The sequence below is a fragment of the Equus asinus genome, chromosome 8, assembly GCF_041296235.1.
Source record: "Equus asinus isolate D_3611 breed Donkey chromosome 8, EquAss-T2T_v2, whole genome shotgun sequence".
Taxonomy (NCBI): domain Eukaryota; kingdom Metazoa; phylum Chordata; class Mammalia; order Perissodactyla; family Equidae; genus Equus; species Equus asinus.
In genome coordinates, this window is record NC_091797.1 from 46,757,860 (window position 1) to 46,776,459 (window position 18,600).

Here is an 18,600-nt window from a genome sequence, read left to right on the forward strand (position 1 = left end):
ATCTGTTTCCCTTCTTTGGCATACCCATCTTTAGCGTACCCCATCTTCAAATGACTAGAGTCCTCCAGTCATCTCTTGTCCTTCCACTCCCCAGTAAAATTACATGTTGAAAAGACTAGTGTAAGCTCAGTTGCACCAAGCTACAAATAATAATACCTTCTTGTTTGGCTCTTCCCAGAGTTATGGGCATTTGCTGGGATAATTTTAGTGGAATTCCAGGTAGTAGGGACTGGATGGAAAAGATTTTTCATGTGGTTTTCTTGGAATTCTTCAACACATAACAGTAGCTGACTCCCCTTACCTATGTTAAGACCAGCCTGACCCTCAATAAGTTGTTTTACATGATTTTTTCATCTCTCTTGGGGTTACCTTTTTCTATAGGTATACACTTCTGATTTTATAATGAAAATTACTGAGACTCACTTCACAATAATTCCTCTGCATTTCATTATATGTACTCCATGAAGCTAAGCAAGAGGAAGCATGCATGTGGATATAGGAAGGCAAGAGTTAATTAAAAAAAAACAAACAAAACTCAGAAACTGGCTCTCTACTATTTGCCAAGTTAAGACTTCTCATTATTTAAGATAGATTTTATAATGAGGTTCATTAAGTGTGTACCTTTAGGATGCCTTATCATTTAAATGGATTAGGGGATTTATTTTCTCTAAAATTTCACCACTGAAAATCTAGTCATTTAGAATAATAAATTTTTAAAAGATATAAATAATCCTTGGAGAGGGAACATTACATTATTTCATGATTTATGACTGTCTTATGGGAAAATATTCAACTTGCTTTCTCAGAACTGGGCTAGGTGGAATTTGATCTCTCATGATTTTTACTCTTTTGTCTGTGTTGCCTTCTGGTAATTTCCTTAGATGCATCTTCCATATCACTGATGCTCTCTTCAATTGGTATAATCTGTTTAATCTATTTGGCGTATAATCTGTACACTGAGTTTTTAATTTCGATGACAGTGTTTTTCATTTCTAGAAGTTCTATTGAACCCTTTTCCAAATCAGCCATTTTTGTTTATACAGTTCTTTTCTTTCAGCATTGTTTCTATTCTCTTTTATTTCTCTAGTCATTTTAATGTACTTTTAAATAATCTCTTTTAGAATTGTTCCATTCTCTTCTGCCCTTGGAGTGCTAATTCTCTGTTTGTCATGTCTAGTGACTCTCCATCATGGTGAGTTTCTACACTTCGTCTGTAAATTTTGATGGTGAGCTATCTTTTACAGGAAGTTTGTTTTGCTAAAGCAGTCCTATGAGTGTAGAATTGAGGAGGCATCCCTTCAGAGCGTTTGCATCTGCTTCTGCCAATGCCATGGGAGTCTTCGTGGTTTTGGACCAGTTTTATGGTTAATTTCTTGGCTGGTGATTTCTTTACTACTTGAGTCATATAAATTTAGATCTTATAGTCTTTTGCATAGTACATGGTTGGAATTTTTATTTCTCAAGGACCCCAGGGAGATGCCAGGCTTTCTTTCTACTTTCTGATCTAGTGCATGGTTTTAAAGTCCACTTTTCATGGATTGAGAACCCCTGGAATGATCTCAGTTTTATGCTGTGTTCTTGGTTTCAGCCCTTCACATTGTGGACATCAAAATCCAGGCTCCTAACCCCTAGAGCATAAATCTCTGTCCATCTCCCCATGAGGCACTGAAGTACCCTTCTTTATTTACAGTAGCTGTGAACTACCCTTTCTTTTGATCTTAGCAATCAATAAAACTTTGGAATTCACATTTTATCTGCAATTGTCTGTGTTTGTGTCACCTCAGTCCGTCATGTTCCTTTAGGTTTCAGCTACATGAGTATGCAGTGAGGGATTTTGTCAGAGTTTGCAAGTGGAGGAAAGAATGATTGGGACACAGAGCACTGCCAAGGAAGGTCAGGCTTTGGGCACCCTGAGGGGTCGGACAGGAGCTGGAGGAGAAGGACAAGGAGCATTGGTCTCCAGGGTGGGGAATAGAGAGGAAAAGTAGGAGCGGACATAGAAAGGGAGACAGGAAGGGAGAGGAGACCAGCTTCATACTCTTGTTTCAGGGTGATTCTGCCCTCACCCTTCAGATACAGAATTTGTTGCTCTCGTTGAACATGGTGACATTTACTCATCCAGATCAAACGAAGGAGAGTCTAAGGTGTCAGAGGCAGCTAGTGATGAAATGTCAGGGTGATTTCTACTCATCTCATGTAATTTTACAGTGGATAAATTTCCTGTCCTTTCCCCATCACCTCTGATTTATTTTTAAACCAATTTCACATACTTCTCTTTTAAGAACAGTATTTTGATTCGGCTTCTTGGTTCCAAATCGTTCTGTATGTACTTACATTTTCATCTAAACTGTTAGAAGCAAACACAGAACGTTACCATTTCTGAATTTTCCTTTAGAGCTCTTAGGAATAGAAGTAGATTTTAATTGTTAGCAGCAACATGATCTATTCTTTTTCTTTGATGTCATCTGGATTTCCCTTCCTGGGTTGAAAATTTTCAGTTTATGGCAATTATTTGCTTCTAAAGCAGAAACTTTGATTGCCTGTTTGGAGGTCTTTTGGATGATACTGTATGTGTTGGTTACAAGGTGAGTTTTCTGTAGCAGGAGGCTGCATAACAGGCCATATTGATGTTCATTATAGGTGTAAGTTCTGAAATGAAAGCAGGCTTTGAGACTGGAAGTAAATATTAATTCACATTTTAAAGCAGGTGGTAAGGGCATATTGGGTTTTTATCTCTAGACCTTGTCTGTCTGTCTCTCTCCTCTGTGTGTCTCCTAACCTCTCCTCACTGTACACTCAACTCCCGTCCCAATCCTGTGGTTTTGAGTTGCCTCTGTCTGCTTATCTGATCCTGAAGGTCAGAACCAGATTTAGCTCAGAAGTCTGGGGTTCCTGCCCTGCAGGATGTCTGCCTCATGGCACAATCAGTCATGGACCAAGTGACAGTTTGGTTCAGCTTGTGGCCATTGGCCACACCTAGGCCTTCCTTCCAAACTAGCCCTCACCCCATATAAGCTTCAGCCCCTGGCAGCAATAGGCAAGAGGGGTTTTGTATTCTCTTAACAATGATAACAATGATAATAAAAAATAATAGGAGTAATAATAATAGTCAACACTTGTGAAGTGTCAGGTATTGTTCTGAACGCTTGAAATACATTAAGTCCTAACAACCCCATGAGGGAGGACTCTTATTAGCTTCATCTTACAAATGGGGAAACCGAGGCACAGGTAGGTTCGGAAACTTGCCCAGAATCATGCAGCTAGCAGGTAGAAGAGCCTGGATTAAACACAGTCTGTCTGACTCTCCAGAGGTGCGCAGCCTCATGCCAGGCCTGGCTTTGGTCCCCATCACGTGTGGGATGAGATTCGGTTCCCCTGCAGCTGTGGAGCCTCCTGAACTGCTCCCTTTTCCAGATGGGGAGCTCACAAGCCCAGGGTTTTGGCCCTGCTCACCACTAGGATTCTCTGCTCTGTTTTTGATTGCTGAGAGGGTTAGCTTATTTCTAAGTCTGCCTATGTCTTCTTAATTCTTCTCTTCTATTTTCTCTTGCACTGCTACGTGTTTGGACCGAAGTGATCCCTCAGAGGATAGACTCCCAGGCTGTCTTGACTAGAAGTGTCCTTTTCAGTGGGATATATTCATTTGTTCACTCATTCATTCATTCATTCATTTGGTATTTCTTGACTGCCTGCCTCTGTCCGGCTCTGTGCTGCATGGACAAAGTACAGTGTCCATCCTCAGGGAGCTTAGGGTCACCTGTGAGGAATTAGATGTGGCTTCTGTGCTGTGGTCAGTGCTGTAACAGAGGTTTGACCCTGGCTGGGAGTTGTGAGGGAAGACAGAGAAGACTGTGGAGCTGGGGCTGAAATATACCTTCTCCAGGTAGACAAACAGAGGAGAGAGAATTACAGGCAGATAACCAGCGTGTGCCCAGGCTCTAAGGTGTGGGTGAGCATCGTGAGCTGGGGGCTGGCCAGTAAAGTGCATGCATAGGGTGGGATGACACGAAGCTGGACAAGGAGGCCAAGTGCAGAGCTCAAAGGGCCCTAGGGACCTGGCTAAGGAGTCAGGATTTTATTTTGTGGGTGATACACATGCCATTAAATAGTAACAACCCATGAATTTGCTATTTGGGTCATTTCTTTTTGAGAAAATTGTATTTTCCACTTGTAAAGCCAGTAAAATATGAAGTACACTCTTATATCCTACCATCCTTTAAGAATAATGCATTAAAATTTAGAAGGACATAAAGCAAACAATCACAGGTTTGAAGAACTTTGGAGGAGGGTAGCTATTTAAATAAACTCTTTTGAGATTACTCTTGGAGTGCTTTGGAAGTCTTTAAAAACTCTGCCAAAAGATATTTAAATATCCTCCCTAGTGAACTTTTCATGAATATGGAAAAATAGTGGGTTTCTTTTTTTGCTCTAAAGGTTTTGTAGTTAGGGAATATTTTGGAAATTACTTTAAAATTCCAGAGGCTATATGTACTTTAAAAATATGATTCTCTGCATATTTTTCTCCATATCTTTTAATTCTCACTTCTTCATTGAAACCTTCTTGTAAAAATACAAAGAAAGCTGGCGGCGTACCTTTTATTGTGACCTGTAAATGAGACCTGATCTTGAGACATAGTCAAGTTTTAGCGTGTGATGACATGAAATATCTTTATGTAAAATGTCCTGTCCTCCTGGAGGCTCACGTAGAAAATGCTAGCACTGTAAAAGCTTAGGATTCACAGTTTTTCTATTCTTTTTGGTCATAGTCGTGGAAAGGCCTGCAAGACAAAGGAAAACACAAGAGCCATTTTTTCCCCCTTAAGTGTTTATCTTGGTTAATCGTACCCTCTGCATAGCTAGCATAGATCATCCAACTGCTTCATTTCCAGCCCCATCTGGCTGAAGGCCCCAGGTCTTATAAACCGCTGGTAAAACTTCAGCCTGTGCTCTGTTCCAGGGATCGACAGCTCCTTGAATCCCACAACTAGCGAAAAATGATTTCACCCGAAGAAGCATTTACAAATTATTTTCGTTGTTCCTCATTGTCTTGATGCCAGTATCAAGCACTTTGTGACCAGACATTCTGAATTTACACAAATAGTTGTTCCCAAGCAGGAGCCCATTATCTTGTTATAATTTTCAATTTCCTTCCCATTCTCTTAATTGAAATGAAGTTACTCCTGCTGCTTTTAGGCGGTGGAAGCTTTATGAATATCCTAAACTCTCAGCTGCATGATTTTTTTTGTCTTCCCAGCTTTATCTGGTACTTCTCTGTGTGGGCTATCTCTTGTTTCTGCCCCCAGCATGATGCTATTAAATACGTTCTATCAATCCAGCCTGTGTGTGATGGCACAGCCCTGATTAGCCTTTTTGGATTATTTTGATTTTGAAATTAGCTAGTCCCCTAGTCTGTAAGTCATTTATTCCAAAATGCCTAGTAATCAAAATAATAACATTAATGATTTTCCACCACTTAGGTCCACTATGTAAATTAGCTCGTGGAAATAGCCTGAAAAGCAATATGACTGAATAGGCCTGTTCTTACCATGTTGACCAAATGATTTTGTAAAAGTCCACCCATTTCAAATTTAGGCCAAAACCCCCATGGAAATAACTTTACAGTTCAATTAGCGGGAGATAAATTGCATGATGCCTGTAATCAGAAAAACTGGCATAAACTCAATGTTCAATTACTACTTCTAACCTCTTCCTACTTTCTGATGTATCCTTTAAAGCCAGTGAGGATTCAAGGATGATAATTAATTTTTAGGGTGAATTAGAAGAAGTAATCTGGCTAGAATCAGAGCTGATTTTCAGCTAGTACATATCATTGTGGCCAGTAGCCACATTAGTTGTTTATGATTTTCTAACTGGTCGGTGCCACTCTTCATTGGTTCTAAAAAGTTTTGAATTTTTTACTTGCTAATAATGCCATGTATTATCTTTATGCATATTTTAACTACATTACATCTGTACTCAAATCTATATGCACTTATATTATATACACCTGTACTTGCTGGTTTATATATCAGTTTTCTCTACTCTATCCCCAGCACCTACACATGGCCTGTCACATTGTTGTGCTCAGAAATGTTCTTAGTTGAACAAATGGAAACACATAATCTGTTTTGTTTCAGTCTGTTGTACACCTCACATCAGCTTGGATTGGTGTGTTATCTTCTAAGTTTTGTTTTATAGAGTGATTTCATTATGCATATGTTTTTGTTGAAAGTGACTTAGAATATTGAAATAGGTAATTTACAGAATTGAAAAAAGAAGAATTTTAAAGACTAGGGCAAAGTCAGGGACTTCAGAAATTGGAACCAGGCACACAACCATACACAACACTCTCTCTGCATCTTTCAGCTCTAATTCTTCCAGCCCCTTGGCTTCATTCTCCCTTATTGCACACAAACTTCCCTCCGGTGTGGGGAACACGGCTGTAGGCAGCTCCTGGATTATATCCTTTTAGCCCAGGAACATGAGAGTAAAGAGAACTTTCCTCTTTTAACTTTAGATTGAAAAAAAAAATCCGAGGGAAGGATTCTGATTGGCCCACTTTAATATCCTGTGTCTACCCTGTGGACCTATCATGGCCATGGAATGATGATTTATGATTAGCTGGGTACAGGCCTACCTCAGTGTTTAGAGGTGTAATTTTGTTACAGGAGGAAAAGAGGATTGTCTGTGAACCAAGCCGTTATCCCAATTTGTGCCTACAACGGTTAGAGTGAATCAGACTTACAAAGTAAAATCAGAAAAGACCTTGATCCTGGGTGGTCCACCTTTGATTGAAAAGAAGACATTGGTGCCAGAGAGAAATGAGTTTCTATCAGGCAGTTGGGTCTAGCAGGAGAAGGATGGGATCCTATAGGGATACACCTGAAGGGAATATCATTCATGTTGGTATTTCAATTTGTCCTTCCCTCAATTGTACTTATCACACCTGCGATAATAATTTGTTCACAAATCTGTGATGTACTGTGAGCTACTTGAGGTCCAGGATCATGCCTTGTTCGTGTTTGAAAATATTCATGTTCTGACATGAATGCTCCACACTTGCCAAATGAGTGACTTTAGGAAGTATAGTAGTTTCACACAGAGTTGAGGCACCAAATGCGAATATAGTTGGATTTTGCACGTCTTTTATTCTAGAATTCCAAAATGAAGTTTTTAAGGTGAATAAACTTTTCTCCAGCAGATGGAATTGTCTGTTCACGTTCAGGGAGCTCGTGTCCTCCCAGGGCAACCATTTCTATCACTCTGAATGTGCTCAATCCCTTCCTGTGTTGGCCCAGAATCTACTTCCGTGTCGTCTCCCCACTTTGTTCCTTACGGAGTCATCAGAAGGACTGCGTGGAGGATATGACTCTTCCACTTGCTAGCCCTTTAGATATTTGGAGATAGGTGTTGATGTTCACCTTGGTCTTTCTCCAGCTAAAACATCCTGATTCTTTCAACCATTCCTAAGAGAGAAGGATTTCTGGCTCTTCCCATCCTCCTTACATTCTACCTGTAAACTTTTGGGTGTTTCAGTGGTCATTGAATATGAGAGGCCTGGAACCAAACACAAACATTGAAGATGTGGTTTAACTTGTGCAGAATTTACTATGGGATGATCATACCCTAGGATCACAATGAGTGATTTTGGAAGTGGAACCTTTCATTAAAGGAAATATTACACAAAAACCACTTTATATAATAGATAAAGGGGGATCTTTTCTGGTTGAAGGGAGTTTTCTGGTTCACTGGTCAGATGAAGAGAGCCATCTGCCCATGCTGTCCCTCCTTATCTACTGTGGTGGCCACTGAAACATTCCGATGGGACTTTGAGGGTTTTGTGGCCCACCTCAATCTGAAAAATGTATCATTAAAAAATGTATTACAGGGGCCGGCCTGGTGGTACAGCGGTTAAGTTCATACTTTCCACTTTGGAGGCCCGGGGTTTACCGGTTCGGATCCCGAGTGCAGACATGGCACCGCTTGGCAAGCCATGCTGTGGTAGGCGTCCCACATATAAAGTAGAGGAAGATGGGCACGGATCTTAGCTCAGGGTCGGGCTTTCTCAGCAAAAAGAGGAGGATTGGCAGCAGATGTTAGCTCAGGGCTAATCTTCCTCACACACACACAAAAATAATGTATTACTGATTTTTATGAATGGAGTTCAAGTTTTCAGACTCAATATAGGTTATATTAAGTTTAAGTGCTACTAAAATTTTCATATGAACAACTATCAAGTTACCTCTCTCCATCTCATAGTGCAGGATTTTTCATGTTTTCCTATTAAATTTAATTTTCTTGATCTATATTTCAGCCTGTCAGGATCATTTTGGGTCTTGATTTTGTTATTTATTTTTTATCTTTTCCATCTTACCATAATCTGGGTCTTTGGCAGTGTGCTACTTATGTGGTATCCAATTATTTTGATAAGTTTATTGAAACAAATAGGAGTCAATCAGAGAGACTCTTCTTCAAATTAACACCTGGACACTGATGAGCTTTTTTGGTGGGGGGGGAGGGTTCAAAGGTTTTGTACACAACATTCCTTAAACTAAACAAACTAAACATCTTCCATCCCAGAACTTTCTATCTTGATCAATGTCATCTCTGTCCACCTACGCCTGAAATCTAGGCACAATCCTGACTTCTTCCTTCCCCTCACCACATATTTCCAGTTGTTCACCATGTCCTGCTGATTTTACTTACTAAATATTAGGAAAGTTCCCTGATTTTCATCTTTCTCCCACAGTCCTTATTTAGGTTTTCCTTTGCTCTCAACAGGCAACAGTAACCTCCTAACAGATGTCCTTGCTTCTGGTCTTTCCCCCTGAGTTCTGCGTTGCACTCATTTCCAATGTCATCTCGCTGAGAAAGATTTGACGATGTGTGGTTCGCATGCTTAAAACCCTCCAGTGGTTCCCTGTCACGTGCTGGACAACGTCCAGGATCCTCAGCATAGCACTCAAGTTCACAATCTGTCTTTTGCATCGTCATCTTCCAATACTCCCTAAACTGGGCTTGATACTCTCACAACATTAAATGGCTTGTGGTTTCCTCCAGGCCCCATACTATCTGTTGGTTTTTATGGTCTTCTTTGTCTGAAATTCTCCCCAGTCATACTGCTACCCAAACTTCTTTTTGTGAAGACTTGCTTGTTCTTTTAAGATTCAGCTTAGGTGCATTCCTTCCCTAAGATATTCCCCGAACTGTCTCCTGTGGTCTGCCTCCTGCTCCCGTCCGAGTCCAATTTCTTAGTCTTTATCTATATACCTTCTTGTATATACCTCTACCTTTGTTATGTATCTATATACCTTTACTTATATACCTTTTGTTAGTCTTTATCTACGTGCCTTTGTGCAGAACTCTATTCACGTTTTATGTCCATCCCTCACTAGATAGCGACCTAGTTAAAGGCAGGTTCCGTCGCTCACTCATTTTGGTATAATTTGCATTTAATCTGGTCTTTAGTAAATACTCAGTAAATATTTGTTGAGTGAAATAATGGATGGATAAGCCTACTTACATTCACATAATCATCTTATTTCCCAACTCATGTGCATCATATATGTCATTTTACCGTGATATACACATAGATATGTGGACTAGTGAATCCATGAACTATTATGTTGAAATGCAAATATTCTATGTTTGATGTTTTCCTTATCTATCAAACTAGCAATGCTGTAAAAAAAAAGAAATAAAGAAATTTTCTGATTAAGGACATGCTAAGTGAACTTATTTTGGACTTCATTCTATTATGGCATCCTTTCCTAAATGTGCATGAACAATTCTGGAAGGAGTGGATGTCTCATTAAACTGCCTGACCGGAGAGCACTTTTTACCTGCTTCTTTCTTTCTGATAGCTTCAAACAATTAAACCTGAGGTAAAATAAGATGGATGTGTTGGCTCCTCCCTGTGCCTTCTGTCAGATGTGCCTCCTGACACGAAGCAGCTTGTAATCTCATCGGGGGAAGGAGACATATCCTTGAGCTAGGTGACAGTAAATTCAGCAAGTGGTCAGATATCAGAAAGAACGGCACCGATGATAAGTGCTAGCATTTTTATGAAGCAGTGGTTATTCAAACAAACCAAAAGCAAGAACCAGCCACGCCACATAAGAAGGGGCAGAGGCTCAGTTTATGAAAAGTATAGGTTATTTATGAAGGGAATCAGGCAAAGGTCCAGAAAACCAACTCTCCCTTGGTTTTATGTTGAGCTAATTGTGAGGCTAATAGTATTATTCTAGAAATGAACATAACAGTACACCTAAATTTAAAAATTACATAGCGTTTGGAATAGGGGCAGACTGATTTATCAGAACTTTCTCGCAAAGTCTGATGGCCATCGTAATCAGATAGGATTCCTTGCCTACTGAGTTTCTGTCCACTTGAAAACACATTAGAAATAGAAAAAGAAAAAGAGTTTGACATAGGGAAAACCATCAAGTGCAGCCCAGGACCGTCCTGCTCTAATGTGCTTCAGACCGGGAGAGCTGTTTCCCAGGTTGCTCCTGGGCAGATACAGAAAGGAAAGTTTGCTAGGTTGTCCCATGGCCAGGAGGAAGTGTCATTGGAAGCAAATAATACTGTTTCCAAGAGTTCCATTCAGTCATTCACATTTAGCATCTATTTTTTGAGCACTGACCCTCTGGAAGGCACGGTGTTAAGCTATAGAGACAATTCCATGGTTCCTAAAGCAACATTAGGAATTGACTAGCCGTGCTCAACCCCAAAAGAATATTTTATCTATCAAACAGATACAGCCTACTCTAAATTAAAGAGCATTGCCTGTAAGTGAGAAATATGGGTCTAGCCGTGCCTTGGGCAAATTATTCCACAATTCTGTTCTCAATTGGAAAATGAAAGGGTTGAGCCATTTCCTTTCTAAAATCCTTTGAGGCTCTAAAATATAATGATCTAATTAATTTTGATGGCCTTCTGGCTTACACTTTAGTATTTGTGAGTTTGTTTAGTGCCTGAACATGCTGATTGAGTTGACTTTGTGAACTTGCACAGAAGACAAAGTTCTGAAATATGACGACAGCAGTGTGCTCGTGTAAACGAGAGAACATTCCTCTGTTTGTAGGGGAGGTATAAATTTTCATTGCTTAGGTGTTTCAAAACTTAATGAGTTAGTATTTATTGTGGGGCAGGAGAATAAACTATTTCTGTGCCTGGTTAATTGAGATGTGGTACTTTGGTTTTATGACATTTTAGATAAATAAAATTTTAAATGCACTGCTTGACTGCCTGATATTACTGATGTTTTAGAGGTGGCACAGACATGTATCTTTTTATATCTGTTACGGTGGATAAAATTGCTGTATAAAGTTTAAACTGCACCATCAACGAAATTGAGCATTTTAATAAAAGAAATTTATATATGTGTGTTCGTGCGTGTGTGTGTGTATACACACACACGAAATTACCGAAGTCACATAACAAATACTATATCAAAGTCATTTTTGAAAGGGAGTATTTTAATGTTCTCAGTGAATAATTTCTCTCTGCCTGAGAGCTACTGTTGTATCCTGGGAAATATTCGGAGGAGAAGATAAAATTATTTAGATTTGCAGCTTCTTGTCAAGGGAGGTGAAGGCCTTTTTATTATTATTATTAATGTGATGGGAATAGCTCCATCACATCGTGTCTCTGCACAGCATCCCGAGAACAACTTTTTCATCACATAAATAATTATAGTTCTGGTTTTTTAATGCCTCTCACCATTACTTCCCTTCCCCTCTCAACTACTTTGCCTTTGAGTGAGGAAGACAGCACTGTCCTCAGAGAAGTTTCCCCGAGGCCTGACAAAAGGCAGGCACTTGATGGTAGTGGTGGGAGGCGGGGAGAGGGCTCTTTCTTCGCCCCAACAAGACGCACGTCTGAGCGGGCTGAAAAGGAGTGTGTCAGGAAACAGGTGCATGTTCTTTTAAAAGTAAACTTTTCTCGCATGTAGAAATTGCAGTATTTTTCCAGAGAAAGAATCTGCTTCTAACCTGGTATCTTTTCCTTCCTCACGGGCCTGCTTCTGTCACCAAGGCTCCTGGCCTGGTCTCAGAAAGAACGTCTCACATATGGTGGTACTGAGGGCTAGACAGGGCCAGAGTCCTCCTGGTGATACGGGAATGGGAAAGTCAGGTGAGATCCCTGCTCTTGGGAGGGAACATTCTCACGAAGGAGATGGACAACAAGCCAGGAAACAGATAGAGAAATACACCCAGGTTGGATAGCTGCCATGGCTGTGAAGGGGACTCAGGAAGAGAGAGAGCTGTGTCTGAGCGCAGACAGTCTCACTGTTCCTGTTTCTGCATTTGGAATTCTGCCTAAATGGAGGGCAAGCCGCGGGTCAGGCAAAGTGTGTCTTCCATAAAGCCCCCTTTTCTCTGTCATTTTTGCCCCTCGGTGATGACTTCTTCCAGTTTCTCTTAGGTCCCTGGTGCTGGACCCTACTGTATTGAATGGAGCATGGCCTATACAGAATATTTGATAAGAATAGACTAGGGGCCGGCCCTGTAGGCGAGTGGTTAAGTTCATGTGCTCTGCTTCAGTGGCCCAGAGTTCCCCTGTTTGAATCCTGGGTGCAGACCTACACATCGCTCATCAAGCCATGCTGTGGTGGCATCCCACATAGAAGAACTAGAATGACCAACAACTAGGATATACAATTATGTACTGGGGCTTTGGGGGGAAAAAAAACAAAAAAGAGGAAGATTGGAAACAGAGTTAGCTCAGGGCCAATCTTCTTCTCCAAAAAAAAAAAAAAAAGGATTGACTAGACAGAGTGACAGAGTCTTAAGATAAAAAAATGCTGATGGTAATAAAGGAGAATATTTTAAAAGATCAGATCTAGTCTTTTTGCATTCAAATGAATTTTAGGGGGAGCTTTTGTAGCGAAAAAGCTTTAACCTCTTAACAGTTAATGACTTCCTCTATTTGCTTCCTCCTCAAGACCTTTGCACCAGCCATTCCCTCTGCCTGGAGAGAATGTTTCTCTCCTCAGATATCCATTCCTCATGCCTTTCAAGATTATTTAAATGTTATTTTTTCAGTGAGACCTATCCTTTCTACTCTATTTAAAATGGCATCTTCTTTCTAGCACTTGACAGCCCTTCTATGATATAATATTCCCGCTTATTGTGCTTATCATCTCTCTCCATCATCCCTCCTGCCCCCAAGCTCCACGAGGCCCAAGATTTCTGCTTATGTTCACTTCATATTCCTAGTACTTAGAACACAGCCTGACACATAGTTCGTGCTCAGTACCTATCGTTGAATTAACAAAAGATTTTTATTTTCACAACTGATAACCGATTGATTAAAAAGGCTGATTTAAGCATCTACAGTGGTGGCTTCAGCCTTGACTCCTGGCTCACTACTGGTGGAAGTAATCTGCTTAACAATCCCGGAAGGACTGTGGAAGTCAATGAGTTGCTTATGGATCCTCATCTAAAAGCCATCCCACGTCTTACAGCCTTCATCACAGGGGCTTTTCTTGTCATGATTCTGAGTTGTGGTAGGCATCCGAACTGATCTTTTCCCTCTGAGACGCTTTTCCTTACACCTGATCCAGTTAGCATGCACCTTCCCCAAAGATTTGACCTTGCAGCTGGTGAGAGTGATTCTAATTTGGTGAATCTCCCCTTCTGGTTCCACGGGTGTCTCTCTGGTATCTCTAAAGCCATGGCTGCGGTGCCGCTTTCTGACTTGTTCCTGGGGGAGAGTGAAGAGCAGTGAGTCAGGAGCAGGAGTGGGCAGATGGAGCTGCTGCAGCTGTGACAGCACCTTCCTCAAAGAGAAGAAAGATAAAAAAAAAAAACCAACGGGGGGCCGGCCCCATGACCTAGTGGTTAAGTTCAGTGTACTCTTCTTTGGTGGCCTGGATTCTGTTCCTGGGTGTGGACCTACACCACTCGTCAGTGGCTGCATCCCTCATACAAAATGGAGAAGATTGGCACAGATGTTAGCTCAGGGCCAATCTTCGTCAGCAAAACAAACAAACAAAAACCAAACAAAAAAACCCCACAACTATTTCTCTTGTTCCTAACAGGAAAATCCCTTAGGAAAATTTCACTAGGGCGTTTTGTTCTGGAGAATTAGGGATTGGGAGAGAAGTGCTACACATGTTCCAGTCTAGGGGAGGGAAGGGAGCGTGGTCCAAGCAGCAGGCAGGGTGGGTGGAGAGGGAAGCTGGCCTCTCAAAAAGGAACTGGGAGCTGGATCAGCACCTTCTGGCTTCTCCTACAATGCTGAGAAGAGTCAGGGATAAGTGTGGTTGTTTGGTTCTAAAGGACGTGAGTATAAAATAGTGTAAAGGAAAAATATTTACAATTCCCCTTCTCTTACAGGTTGCATGAAGACATAGTCATAAGTATTGGGGATTTTTTTATCATGTTAGAATCTGAGTGTTCTGAAGCAACTGCTCCTGCAGACTAAACCAGCTTTTCTATTTGACTAGCTGATTTACTTTGAAAATGTCTTGAAAACCTTCTGCACTGTTTTTCTGAAAGATTTAATGGGAACGTCGTGGTCAGAATAATGGCCCCCCAAGACCCTCATCCTAATCTCCAGGATCTGTGAATATGTTATGTGACTAGGCAAGGGGGAATCAAGGTTGCTTATCAGCTGACCTTAAGACAAAGAGATGGGCCTGACTTCCCTTGGTGGGTCCAATGCAATCATAGGGTCCTTTACACGTGGGAGAAGGAGGCAGACGAGTCAGAACCAGAGAGATGACGTTGTAAGAAAGACTTGATGATGATCCATTGCTGGCTTTGAAGATGGAAGGGGGCCAGGAGCCAAGGAACGCAGACGGCTTCTAGAAGCTGGAAAAGGCAAGAAGATGGATTCTCCCCTTGAGCTTGCGGAAAGGAAGACAGCCCTGCTGACACCTTGATTTTAGCCCGGAGAGACGCATTTCAGACTCTGACCTCCAGAACTGTAAGATAATAAATGTGTGTGGTTTTAAGCCAACGAAGTTTGTGGTGATTTGTTACAGCAGCAATTGGAATCCGGTACAGAAGAGCAAGGGAAGACCCCTCTACGTGTTTTTGTCGTGTGTCTGCTTTGCAGTGTTATGATTTCCAGTATTCTCCCGGGCGAAATTAAAAGCCAAAAACAGAACCACAAAACACTTTAGAAGTCCGTGACTGTCAAACCTGGCGGTGGCCACTATAGAACTGTTAGGGAGGTAGACGTCCCTCAGGGATTGTGATCCGTAACCCCGTCCCTCCTCCATTGCCGACATCTACCCTCTGAGTCACACCCTCACTTCCGGACAGTGACCAGAAGCCCACAAAATGAGGCCTGTGCTGCGAAGGCCTCCAGCCGTGGTTACTCCGCCAGGGCCTGGGTTAGGGAAAGAGATGCATGATGGAAAGGTGAAAAGTGAGTTCACGGTTCTGCTGTTGGAATTCTTCGTTAGCAGATGCTTAAAAAGTCAGCGCCCTAAAATTACTTGCAGAAGCTTATAAATATGAATTTCCTGTAATTCACATTTTATAAGAACTCCTATCAGCTGTATCACAGCTTGAAAAATACCAAAAATGCATTAGAAAAAATCTTTCTGTTTAAAACTAGATTGATCCCACATTTACATGGCAAAAGAAGGCCATTACGCGGCAGGCAGTAAAAGCTTCATTTCAGAGAGCTGGAGAAAAAACTCAAAATAATTCACTTCTACCCAGGCCCTTTGACAACTGTTAGACTTTTCCTTACAAAATAAAATGAAATCCCACCACCTGCTGCTTAAAATCTCCAATTAATGCTAGAAAAAGTGCCTTCATTTAAAAAGCCAATGTGTAAATTTCTCCAAGCCGAGTGCAGACATTTTTTCAAATTTACTGTAACCTTTTGCTCCTATCTGCAGTAGGAAGAGGTTTCCAGATTCCAAAAAGAAGCCAGAACTGATTTTCACCTAATTATTTCAGAGCAAAACCCCTTTCTGATCATTCATGTCTAATCTGCTACTATGGGTGTCTAGTAGAGATCGTGAAAGAAGATGATTGAAGCTTCCCAATGTTCTGCCCATGAATTAAAACACAGGTGTTTTTGCACGAACCACAGAAGAGAGGGAAGGAGGTGGGAGAAAAAAGAGAACAGTGTTCTTTCTTGCCTTGCAAGTTTCTTTTAAGATCGAATCGCAAGTATAAGAATCACCACCTTCGAGTGATTTTAAAGCAGTGAGCAAGTTCAGGTCTTTCATCTCTTCCTTCCCACCCTGATAGTCAGGGTAATGAGAATTTCCGAGGGGTAAGCCCTTGGACCTCTTTGACATGCCCCCTTCTGCTTATGAGATTAATCAAGGGACAGTCGGCTGTGAACATTGGGCCGGCAGGGTTGGCTGAAAAATGGGCAGGCCGGGTCATTTGCAGCATGTGCCCTTAACAAAACCAGCAGGCCGACTCTGTCATTCTGTCTTCCCAGCCAGTTATCAGGGCAGGAGCTAGTATGGGAAGAGTTGCCAAAAATAATTGGGAGTTGTTGCTACACAGCAGGGAACTCCCGGCAGACAAGACCTGTCAGTGTAGCTATGGCTTGACCTAGGATAGTCCCAACGTCTCTGCTTGACTCCCAAGGCTCTCCGCTCCAATCACGCTTTCAACTGATGCCACCTGATCTCCCACTACCCCTCCACATTAATCCAGGATGATTAGTCTCTTTAGTTAGGTCCCTTGACCATCCCTGCTCCTCCAATGCTCTGTTCCTATTTTTAATTCTTGCCTGGAATGTCCTGCTCCTCCATTGTTCTTTTCCAGAATCTACATACTCTGAAAGTCCAGAGGAAGGCAACTTCCCCTGGGAAGACTTGAGAATCCTCACCTTTACGAATCTTAACCCTTCACATTTACTTACTGAGTCGAAAACTGGCGTCTTAGATAGAGGTTGGTTTTTCAAAAGATATCCATGTTATTTATTGCTCAATGAAATCAGCACATCATGCTGATGTTTTGTGGGTACACTGCCATCGTCTCAAATCCTCTTCCCTTGGTTTTTGTGATCTTCCTGTCTCCTGCATTTCCTTCTTCCTTTCTGTTCCTTCTCGGTCTAAGAAAGATCAGCCCCCTTCTCTCTCTCTGTCTTTAGGTGTAGTGTCCCTGAGAGTCACGTGATAGACTCCCTCTTCTTCTCTATCTCTAGCCTCCAGTATGTCCCTGGAACACCGGCCCAGCAACCCAGCTGCCTCCTGCATGCCTTCACTGATGTCACAGGATTTTCCAACTTAAAAGATTCTAAATTAAACCCATTCTTTTTGGATCCCCTCCAATTATGTCTTCCTAGTATATTCTACTCAGATGCCTAAGTGAGAGACCTGAGTAGCCTTTCAGCTGTGTTTCTTCCTGGCTGCATCCTACAGGATGCTGTTTGGTCTATTTCCAACATCTCTCTGGAATCAGTTTCCACCTCCTGACCCCACTACCATTGCCCTAGGTCATATCCTCTCTACCTATGAGCAGTCCTACCTCAGGTGTTCTCAGCTTCCAGGCTTGGTCCCCTTTAATCTATTCTTGACAGTCACAAACTATCATCTGAAACACAGATAAGATCATGACTCTAGCTTAGAAACTTCGGTAGTTTCTGGCTCACGAGAGTGGAGCCTACCTCTTTCACATAGCTTGTGAGTCTTGTCAGGTCTGCTCTTCTCTTCATTTTTCATGCCCATACAGGGATGGTCCCACCCTGTGAATGCCTTGCAAGAGCTTGCTCAGATTTCATTTTCTCTGTGAAATCTTCCTTGAGCCCTCAGTCAGAAATAGTCACTCTTGTTAAGGCTACCATTAGCTCTTTGTACATAGTTTTATTATGGTATCTATTGTATACAATGTTATTTATTGTGAATATGATCTATTTGAGGTCAAGGACTATGTCTTTTGTTCATCTGTGTATCCTGAATGCTAGCATAATACCTAGGTAGTGGAGGATGGGGGTGGGTATCAATGAAAGTTTGTCAATCAATAGATATTCACTTCCGATTAGAATACAAATCCACTGATGGGCAAACATTGTGTTAAATTCTTTTTGTCCTTATACAATGCTGAACACACATGTGACAAAGAATAAATACTTGTTGACTAATTTGTGATTAAGACTGTAAGTGAGAAAAAGTGGAACAGTAGGAGACAGATGTGTGGCTGAAATATTAGATGTAAATTTTTCACGATGACATGTAGAAGAGTATAGAGACTTGCTGCATTCTGATTTGGTGTCATATAAGGTTTTTACTGCCCTGGTATTAATGGGATCACATGATTTTAAAGCAAGAAATCAATTCCAGGATTTTTTGGGATTGTTTATTTAAGTTGAATTAGGTAGTCAAGTTAAAAAAGAAAAAGGAGTTTCAGACCTACTGAAGAGCTACAGTCTCAGAACATGTGCATTCATATGTGTGTGTGTGATTGCACAGGCAAAACTCCTAAGACTTTGTTTATGAATGTGTAGAATATAAGTAAGTCATGGACCTGCCAACGTTGGAAGTTCCATGCCATTTAATGAAGTGTTAAACAATCTGACTGACTAGTGTTAGGGGCTGGTTGTGAAGAGGAGCCAGTTAATATATTCAGTATGGTTGACTGACTTAGTAGTCTTGTTAATACTCAGTTTTTA

The 18,600-nt window shown here is 41.3% G+C and overlaps 1 protein-coding gene and 1 pseudogene across 2 annotated transcripts in view; one reads left to right on the forward strand and one right to left on the reverse strand.

Moving 5' to 3' along the window:
• The window catches only part of DCDC2 (doublecortin domain containing 2), a 176,236-nt gene that overhangs the window by 99,617 nt on the left and 58,019 nt on the right, over positions 1 to 18,600 (forward strand). The window lies entirely within an intron of this gene.
• On the reverse strand, positions 13,225 to 14,042 carry LOC123287702 (small ribosomal subunit protein uS10-like; annotated as a pseudogene).